General features: G+C 35.9%; 1 pseudogene; it reads left to right on the plus strand.

Moving 5' to 3' along the window:
* The window catches only part of LOC106308594, a 5,936-nt pseudogene extending 4,337 nt beyond the window's left edge, over window positions 1-1,599 (plus strand).
* Window positions 1,600-9,104: the final 7,505 nt, after the last annotated feature.

A 9,104-nucleotide genomic window follows, 5' to 3' on the forward strand; every position in this document is an offset into this window, starting at 1 on the left:
GATGAATAGATATAAAATTGCAATAGATATAAAAACCAAAGACAATGGAGTTCCAGGAGGACTCTGAAGGAGTTCCTCCTTTCTCTCCTAACTAAAAACAATGAATTCAAGAAAGCTTTTTTTAGCGTAGCCGTCAACAATGGATTATAAATAACATAAATAGGGTTTCTGGTCGTCCAAGAGTATTCTGGTAATTTGTGGTTTCTTCTGGGCTTCAGTCAGTAATAAAATATGCTCGGCCCGCATTCTGGCATCCATATCGATCGATGTCAAGAGTTCTGCATCGATCGACATACGTTCCTCTTCTCGACAGCTTTCTCTCGTGAGATAGACTGACCACTCCTCAGTAAAACAGGCATAACTTCTGCTACATGATGCTGATTGACTTCAAACCGGTGGCATTAGAACTCTAACTCAAAGATCTATCTTTTGTCAAAATATGGGCTCAATCTAACGGTGGGAAGACCTCCATTCATAGCTAGACATCTGACACGTCTGTGCAGTTCTGCACCTCAAATGGCTCCAAAATCACCATATTTCTCCAGAACGTACCCGAACCTGTAAATACTCTAAGTAGACTCTATATAGTAGTAAATATATATTAAAACACTTATAGACCATGGCTAAAAGTGGGTAAAATCCATGATCTATCAAGATGCTAAGTTTCTTAGTTATTTTTGGAAAACTATATGGTCTAAACTTGGAACTAAACTGTTGTTTTCTACTACTTGTCATCCTCAAACTGATGGACAGACTGAAGTTGTTAATAGGACTCTAGAAACTATCTTGCGAGCATTCATCAAAAAGAATTTGAAATCATGGGAAGACTATTTGCCTCATTGTGAATTTGCATATAATCATGCTATGCATTCTGCTTCTAAGTTTTCTCCATTTGAAATTGTTTATGGGTTCAATCCCATCTCACCTTTGGATCTGATGCATTTACCTGAGTGTGAAAGAGTTAGTCTTGATGGAAAGAAGAAGGCCGACATGGTGCAGCAGATTCATGAACAAGCAAGGCGCAACATTGAGGAAAAGACCAAGCTATATGTTAAACATGCAAACAAAGGAAGGCGTGAGATGGTCTTTGATGTTGGAGATAAAGTGTGGGTTCACTTAAGAAAAGAAAGGTTTCCAAATGAGAGAAACTCTAAGTTGATGCCACGTATTGATGGACCATTTGAGATCATAAGGAAGCTCAGCAACAATGCCTACAAGCTAGATCTTCAAGGTAAGTATGATGTGAGTAATAGCTTCAATGTTACTGATTTGGTTCCTTTTATTGCAGATGAACCAGATTTGAGGACAAATCCTTTTCAAGAGGGAGGGAATGATGTGATCATGGGCCAGCTAGTTGATAAGGACAAGGAGATCATGAGCAAGTCGGCTGATGAGTATAATGAGGACATGGGCAAGCCGGCTAAAGAGGATGTGTTAACCATTCCTAATGGTCCTATGACTCGTTCCAGAACCAAGAGACTTAATGAAGCTATTGGAGGATTGCTTAAGACAGCTTGGAAGCAAGAGGATAGTCTTGATCGAGGTTTGATCAATCAAGACACACTCATCACCATTCAAGCTACTATACCCTCAAGATGATCATCATCTAGGCAAGTAGCTTGTGTGTACTCTTTTTCCCTTGATTGGTTTTGTCCCAATGAGTTTTCCAATCAAGGTTTTTAATGAGGCCACAAGTTGCTTCTCCTATCACCTAGATGGTGATCTCGGTCCAACCTTATCTCAGGCCATTCTATCTACATTATGTTATATTTATCCTATGTTTTTATGTTATGTGTGTTTCAAAAACTTTAAGTGTTTAAGTCTATTGTTTGAGTTCCAAGGGAGCATTTTCCCTTTATTGTCTTGAGTTTTCGAGAATGCTCGGAAGATGTTCTAACTTATCTCTTTATAAGTCTGTGTCAAACTCTTTCTAAGTCATGCAATCTTTTATCTAAAACCCTTATCTCCTTCATTCTCTTGCTTGCCGAGTGTTTGATTGTTCTGGTGTGTAATATCCAGAGTTAAGAGTGTCTATCTCGGTGTGTCATATCTGATCTAGCCACTTAGGAGTATCAAGAAGCCTCTCCGCAGCCTCTTGTGTCACCAATCATCCCACACACCTTGATCATATCAAGCCTCGTCTCTCTCTTGCAAAGATTATCCCCTATCACTCGTCCCGTAACAAGAGAAGGATCCTTGGATCTCATTAATCTACAAGCCATAACACTACTTTAGTGTCAAAACCAGACTATTTTAGTGTAATATTATATGTATTTATGTTTTTATATATCATTTATTTAATTGTCTATTTTATTAATAAAATAAGTGAATAGTGGGGTTGATTGGTAGAGGCTGTAGCTTTGGATTTTTTGCTTTAAGATTTAAGCTGTAAATTTTGTGGCTTTAGCTTTAAATTTTATTTATGTAGGATTATTTCAAAGTTTTAAAAGCACTAAACCTAAAGCTGTAGAAAAATTGATTTTTAGAGCCATTATATTTCATTTTAAAGATTTTGGGCTCTAACTTTAGTTTTTATTAATAAAGCTTGATTGCTTTTATTTTATTGTTCTAGAGAGAATTATGGTTGTGTAGAGCACTCACAGCCAACACCAATCACCCCCAGTTTTTTAGTGGGGTAAATAGTATCACACCAAATTTGGTGTGAAATTATAATGTTACACTAAAATAGTGTGATTTTTAGTATTGGGTTGGAGAAGATTTTTGTGTTAAATTTAAACTAAAATAGTGTTTTGGAGTTGGGTTGGAGATGACCTAAGTATTTTCTATTAATAGTATGGTTGTTTATAATGTTTATTTATTTTAAGTTAGTTGTTACACTTTTTTTTTTAAATACTATTAAATGATCAAAAAAATTTTATCGTACAAATACAATTTTCTTATTAATTCATTCTCACATTTTAAATTACATATTTTGTTTTAACTTTATCATAAGATATAAATATTGCTTTGAAAATATGATATTAGATCATAGGTTTATGTATTTAAAACATTTTTATTTTATTTCATTTTCTAATCATTTTATAAAAATAATATTTATAGTAAGAGTTACATTTTGTTTTTAATATAAAAATATCTAAAATATTTTGTTTGTGATCTTTTAAATTTTAGATTTATATATAAATCAATATATTTTATAATGTTATAGATATTTCTTTTTTATGTTTCTTTCGAAAAATTATAAGGAAAAAAGTACGTTTTATTTTAAAAAATCTATATTTCATATTTATAGATATTTTATTTTATTATTTATTCGTTTTTATTATTTATGTAATTGTTTTCTTAAAAAAGGAAATAAAATCTTAAATAAAAACTTATTAAGTAAAAAAAAAGAAAATTTTAGTAATGATAATTTGGTAAAAAATTAAATCCTTAAAGTTAATTTTGTAATTAATTTTTGCAAGAACTAACGTGAGTGTAACACATAAAAAACTTACTTCTCAAATAATATTTTTTATAATATTATAGATATTTATTTTTATGTTTCTTTCGAAAAATTATAAGGAAAAGAAAATATGTTTTATATAAAAGAAATCTATATATTTTATATTTATAGATATTTCCTTTTATGTTTTATTGTTTTTTATTATTTAAATTGGTAAAAAAATATTAAATAAAAACTTATGTTAAAAAGAAATAAAACAATTTTTAGTAATGACAATTTGGTAATACAATTAACCTAATTCAGTCCAACAAGTTAAGTTTAGAAGCTTTAAAGAATCTGCAACACTGTAATTTCAACAACACTAAGGCCCAAAAAGGTTTACAAGTCCAAACACAAGCCACTATGAAATTGTTGAAAAAAAAAAGGCACTATGAAACATGATGCTTTATATGTAAATCAATGTATCTCCTTCCTAAATGAGCACAAGTTATGTTACGTTAGAATCTCAAAAGAACCAAACACAAGCCACTATGAAACATGATGTTGTACATGTACAAAGAACCAAACACAAGCCACTTTCCACGAACCAAAACAAAACAAAACTTACGTAAGAACGTCCAAAGAACCAAACACAAGCCACTTCCCAAGCTGTCTCAGCTTGACTATAAAGCACAACTTTGATCATATTCACTTGATAAATATTCTACTAGCAAATCGCATAATCCAATATACCCAATCAAACAAATCTTATTGAAAATTGAAACTTTACGATTAAAAAACAAACAAGAAATAAGAGTAACAAGAAGACATGATATACCTTATTGACATCGAGATCAGTTGGCAAAAGTGCATAAACTTGGTTATGTAATCAAACATTGCCACAGAAGTAACAAACTCCTTAGGAACCAGTTTAACCCGATCCGACTAGATTTTTCTTTCTCTCTCACCTTATGCTTTTTAGCTTCACCTCCAACCTTTCTATCTCCGTCTGCCGACACCGAACCCCGATCTCTTGTTGTTCCGCCATTGTTTAGCTTGTAAAGCTTTCATCTTTCACCTTTCTCTTTCTACGATTACTAGGGTTTAAGTTTTATGATAGAGTTCCACATGCAGAAATAGCCATTGAAGAGTGAAAAAGAATTGGCGCTTCTGCTATCACTGAGTACAAACTTATCAGCTGTTACAATACAATCTACAAGGCCATATAAAAACTCCTAGTCAAGCGTTTCAAACCTATTCTAGCCGACTTAATCCTTCCTAATCAAACGGTGTTTGTTCAAGGTAGACTACTGATGGAGAACACAATATTAGCCTCAGAATAGTAAATGGGTATCACACAAGGATAGAGGACCAAAGAGAATAGCAATAAAGGTTGATATTGCAAAAGCATTTTGACAGTATTCAATGGACATTTTTAACTGCCTTCAAGGTATGGAGCTGCCTCCTATCTTCCTAACATGGCTTCACACCTGTGTCACAGCGCCTAGTTTCATGGTGGGTTTCAACGGTACGGTTCAATGCTACTTTCGGAGTACAAGAGGCCTAAGGCAAGGGGATCTTTATCCCTTTTACCTTTTTGTTGTAGCCATGGACTGTTTATCGAGAATGCTAGACAAGGCAGCGGAAGATGGGAAATTTGGTTACCATTATAACAGCAAGGAATCGAAACTCACCCACTTATGTTTTGCGGATGATCACCTCATATTTTTGGAAGGATCTCTTGAATCGCTGAAGAGTATGCTGTCAATCCTTGATGAGTTTAAGGAACTATCTGGTCTCACCATCAATATCTCCAAAACTAGTTTCTTTACTTCGGGTCTTTCTCCATCTAAAACGGATCAAATAAAGTCAGAAACATATCTTTCTCATGGTCAGCTTCCGGTTCACTATTTAGGAGTACCCCTTTGCACTAAGAAACTATCGATGGTTAACTATGAGCCTTTGATTAAGCAAGTTAAAAGAAAGGTCAATAGTTGGACATCAAAATCTCTTTCGTTTGTGGGAAGGCTACTTTTATTAACACGATAATAGCAAGCATTTCTAACTTCTGGTTTGCTACTTTTACCATTCCAAAGAAGGTCATCAAATTATAAACTCAATGCTTACCTTTGGAAAGGCACGACGGAAAAACATTACTCTGTTAGAGTTTCTTGGAACACGGTCACCTTGTACAAAAAAGAGAGGGAGGATTAGGGATCATCGATTTGAATATATAGAATACAACTTGTCTCATAAAACTTATTTGGTTGCTCTTCTTCAGGCCGCGGTCGATTTGGGTTGCATGGTTTATTCAACACATACTTGAAAGGTAACTGGAATAACTTCTGGACAGTGAAAGAAAAATAAACACACTCTTGGTTTGTCAAAAAACTACCCAGGCTACGTGTTCATGTGTTTCCATGGATTAAGGTTAACCTTCAAAATGGCAAAGATACTATTTTCTGGTCAGACAACTGGAGCCCCGTTGGAAACATTCAAGAGCCTCAGAACTCAAGCCTTGGAATCACTGCAACAACACCTATCCATTATCTTATCAATACAACTAGGTGACGCCTATTTAGACTGAGATATCTTGAGCAGATCAAAGTATTCAATTACTCTCCTTGGTATCCTTGAACGACCATGATGATTATTATGAATGGGCTCTTGCAGCTATTCCTTTGTTCTCCTTCTCTACGGGAATGGTCTACGACCTACTGAAAGATCACAACGAAGGGGTTCTCGGGCACACAATTATCTGAATTAAGAGAGGTATACCGAAACATAATTTTCTCTTGGCTTTATGTACTTGATTGATTTCGGACTAAGGACAGACTGATTCACTAAGGTCTCACTGCAAACCCTCTATGTCGTCTCTGTAACTCTGCTCTGGAATCTAGAGACCATTTGTTCTATGATTGCTCTTTCTCATAGTCTGTCTGGGAACCACTGGCCGCAAGAACATACTCTCCACCTATCAGAACTTGGAGACCCATTCTCGACTATCTTCAAGCAATGACTAAAGTTGCTCCGACTATTGGCTTGGCAAAGCTCCATCTATTACCTTTGGACAGAGAGAAAAAATTGGATCCATCAACAACGCTTCTCTTCCACGTCAAACATTTTGTATACAATCAATTCCCTGATCAGAAATAAACTCTTTGCCTTCCGATCTTCAATCACTGTCTTATCCTCCCAACTATATCGCCTCTGGATGGCTTATAGCCTTCGCCACCTGATCATCGACTGCAACTACAACGATCGTCTCTTCTGTTTAGACATCTTGATTCACTAAGGGTTCTTTAAACTATGTCGTTTCTGTAATACTTGATGAGTAGAATTGGATCATGCCCAATAAATTGCATGAATTGTCTTTTACATTTTCAGCTATCTTCTATAACTATAAAGTTGAAGTATCTCTCTTTTTAGACAGTCCACGTCAATCTGGATGGAGGGGGCTTTGTTGCCACGTGTCGACTCTTTATTTTCTACACAATCCCATGTTTTTTTCTATCTCAGATTGGGCCACACCATTTTCTAAACCTCTTAATCCAAACAATGAAGTTATCTGGGCCTAATATATGGCCGGTAGGTTTTTTTTTGGAACTGTCTCTCAGTCCGTCTTCGAGTAAACGTTATCTCTTGCATTCAATCGGCTATTGTAATGCACATTAACAGCCTTTATCCCACTCTCTCCACTCCTTCGCATTCATTATCTCAGATCTCTTTGCATGATAACACCCTACAAAATAGAATTGAAGAGACGATGTGAATCATCTCACCTAATAAATCATTCCATATTATCTCTTTAAGCTCTCTGATAGCAACTTCATGCCTCCTTCTGTCTAAATTGAAAGTTGGTCGCTTTGGTAAGAAAGTCGAGATGCGTCTGTTTCGATTTTGGGAGGCTCATAAAGGAGGACAGCTCATGCTCTTCATCGATTAAAAGGTAAAGCTGGTTAATATCCACTGGTTATTTTCCCGATTTACCATGTTTTTATTTCGACCGAGGACTAATGATACGTTTGCTCTTCTGATTATCCTCGAGAGTTGGATTTTTTTCTTCTCAATGTTGTTGTGTAGACAATTCCCGATCATCTCACACCTAAACTTCTTAATTTTGTCAATCAGATGTTACGGTCACCGTATCTCCCTATTCGGCTTATCGCGTGGAGACGCCGCCGCCTCAAACCACCTAGGGCATGAACGTCTGTAAAGCTTCTGGAGGGTTTTTTTATTTTTCCAATCTGCTGACAAAACATATGGGAGATCGAAGGTGTTGTTAGTGACAACACCAAAAATGTGATTTCTGCAGTGGAATCTCTACACGAGGTTTATTATTCTGAATTGAGTTTTTCCATGAGCAACTTCCATTTCGCACAAGGCATGAAAATTTATGTTTCTTACTTACTCAGCTATGTATAAGATTTTGAAAACATGACCTGTAATTTGCCTTTGTGATTGGTTGAACTAACCTATTGATTTTCTTTCAACCTCTGCCTTTTCCTGAGCTAAAACCTTATTTTGGCATTTTTCAGATTTATAGGAACTTCTGCCTGGAACAAGGAAGATCTTGATTCTTGACAGTACACCGGGATTGAAAGCTAGCTTCAATTTGTTGAAAGAACGTATACGTGGTAGTTTAGAAAAATATGAACACTGAGCTGGAAATATCTTCCTCCAATTGCACCAACTACACTCGGTGAGAATACACTTTTCCCTCAAGAAAAAAAAATACACAATGGAATCCATTGGTTTGATTCACTTTCGTACATAATTTCTCTACTTTCTGTGGATTGGGGTTTTTTTTTTGGTTGAGCGAAGAACCTGATCATAGCTTTGTTTGGGTTCCTTGGTGGTGATACTACGGTTGATGCTTTATTCGTTGATCTCGAGCCCACTGTTATCAATGAAGTCTGTGCGGGAACTTACCGTCAGCTTTTCCCTCCTGAGCAGCTTATCTCTTGGAACAACTTTGCCGAAGGCTATTATACTGGTGAGGAAACTATTTCCTTATCTTTTCTTCTTACTGATTCTTCAGATGGTTATTAAAAGTTATGTAGTTGCATTTGGAAAGGATATTGTTGACCTTTGTCTTGATGGTGTGATAGAACTTGCTGACAACTATAGTCGCTTGCAAGTGTTCTTTGGGTTCTGGTTTAGGATCTCTGTGTTAGAACGTTTGTTTGTAGATTATGGACACAAGTCTAAACTTGAAACCACCATATATCTTATCCTCTGGTACTTTTTGAGACAGAAACACATTACTAATTACATTGAAACTAGAGTCTTCCCAAAATCTTGGTTTTGATGCAGTACTTTTTGATTTCAGGTTTCTACTGCTGCTATAAAGCCTAACAACACTGTTCGCTTGCCGCATTCTCTACTTGGAAAATCCCTCCATTTTACTAAATTTTGCAAGCTCAATGTTGCGGTTGTGGTGCGCTGAAGTTTTAGCTAAAGATCTACCTCAAATGTCTCCATTTTTTCTTCATTTCTCGAAGTCACCACGGTCGTTTTTGCAGGTGAACCTAACGAATCTGGAACATATTAATGAGAAGCACAGGCATGAAGGAACATAAGGAATTGGTGATGAGGAATCTGCCGAGCCCGCCAGCAGCACGAAGAAAGGAGCAAAATGCGGTGGCGACGGAATCAGAGCAGATACATGTGTCACACATGATGTGTGATCTGTTTGGATGATTTCGAAGTAAATGTCTTT

Source organism: Brassica oleracea, chromosome C8 (genome assembly GCF_000695525.1).
Source record: "Brassica oleracea var. oleracea cultivar TO1000 chromosome C8, BOL, whole genome shotgun sequence".
Taxonomy (NCBI): domain Eukaryota; kingdom Viridiplantae; phylum Streptophyta; class Magnoliopsida; order Brassicales; family Brassicaceae; genus Brassica; species Brassica oleracea.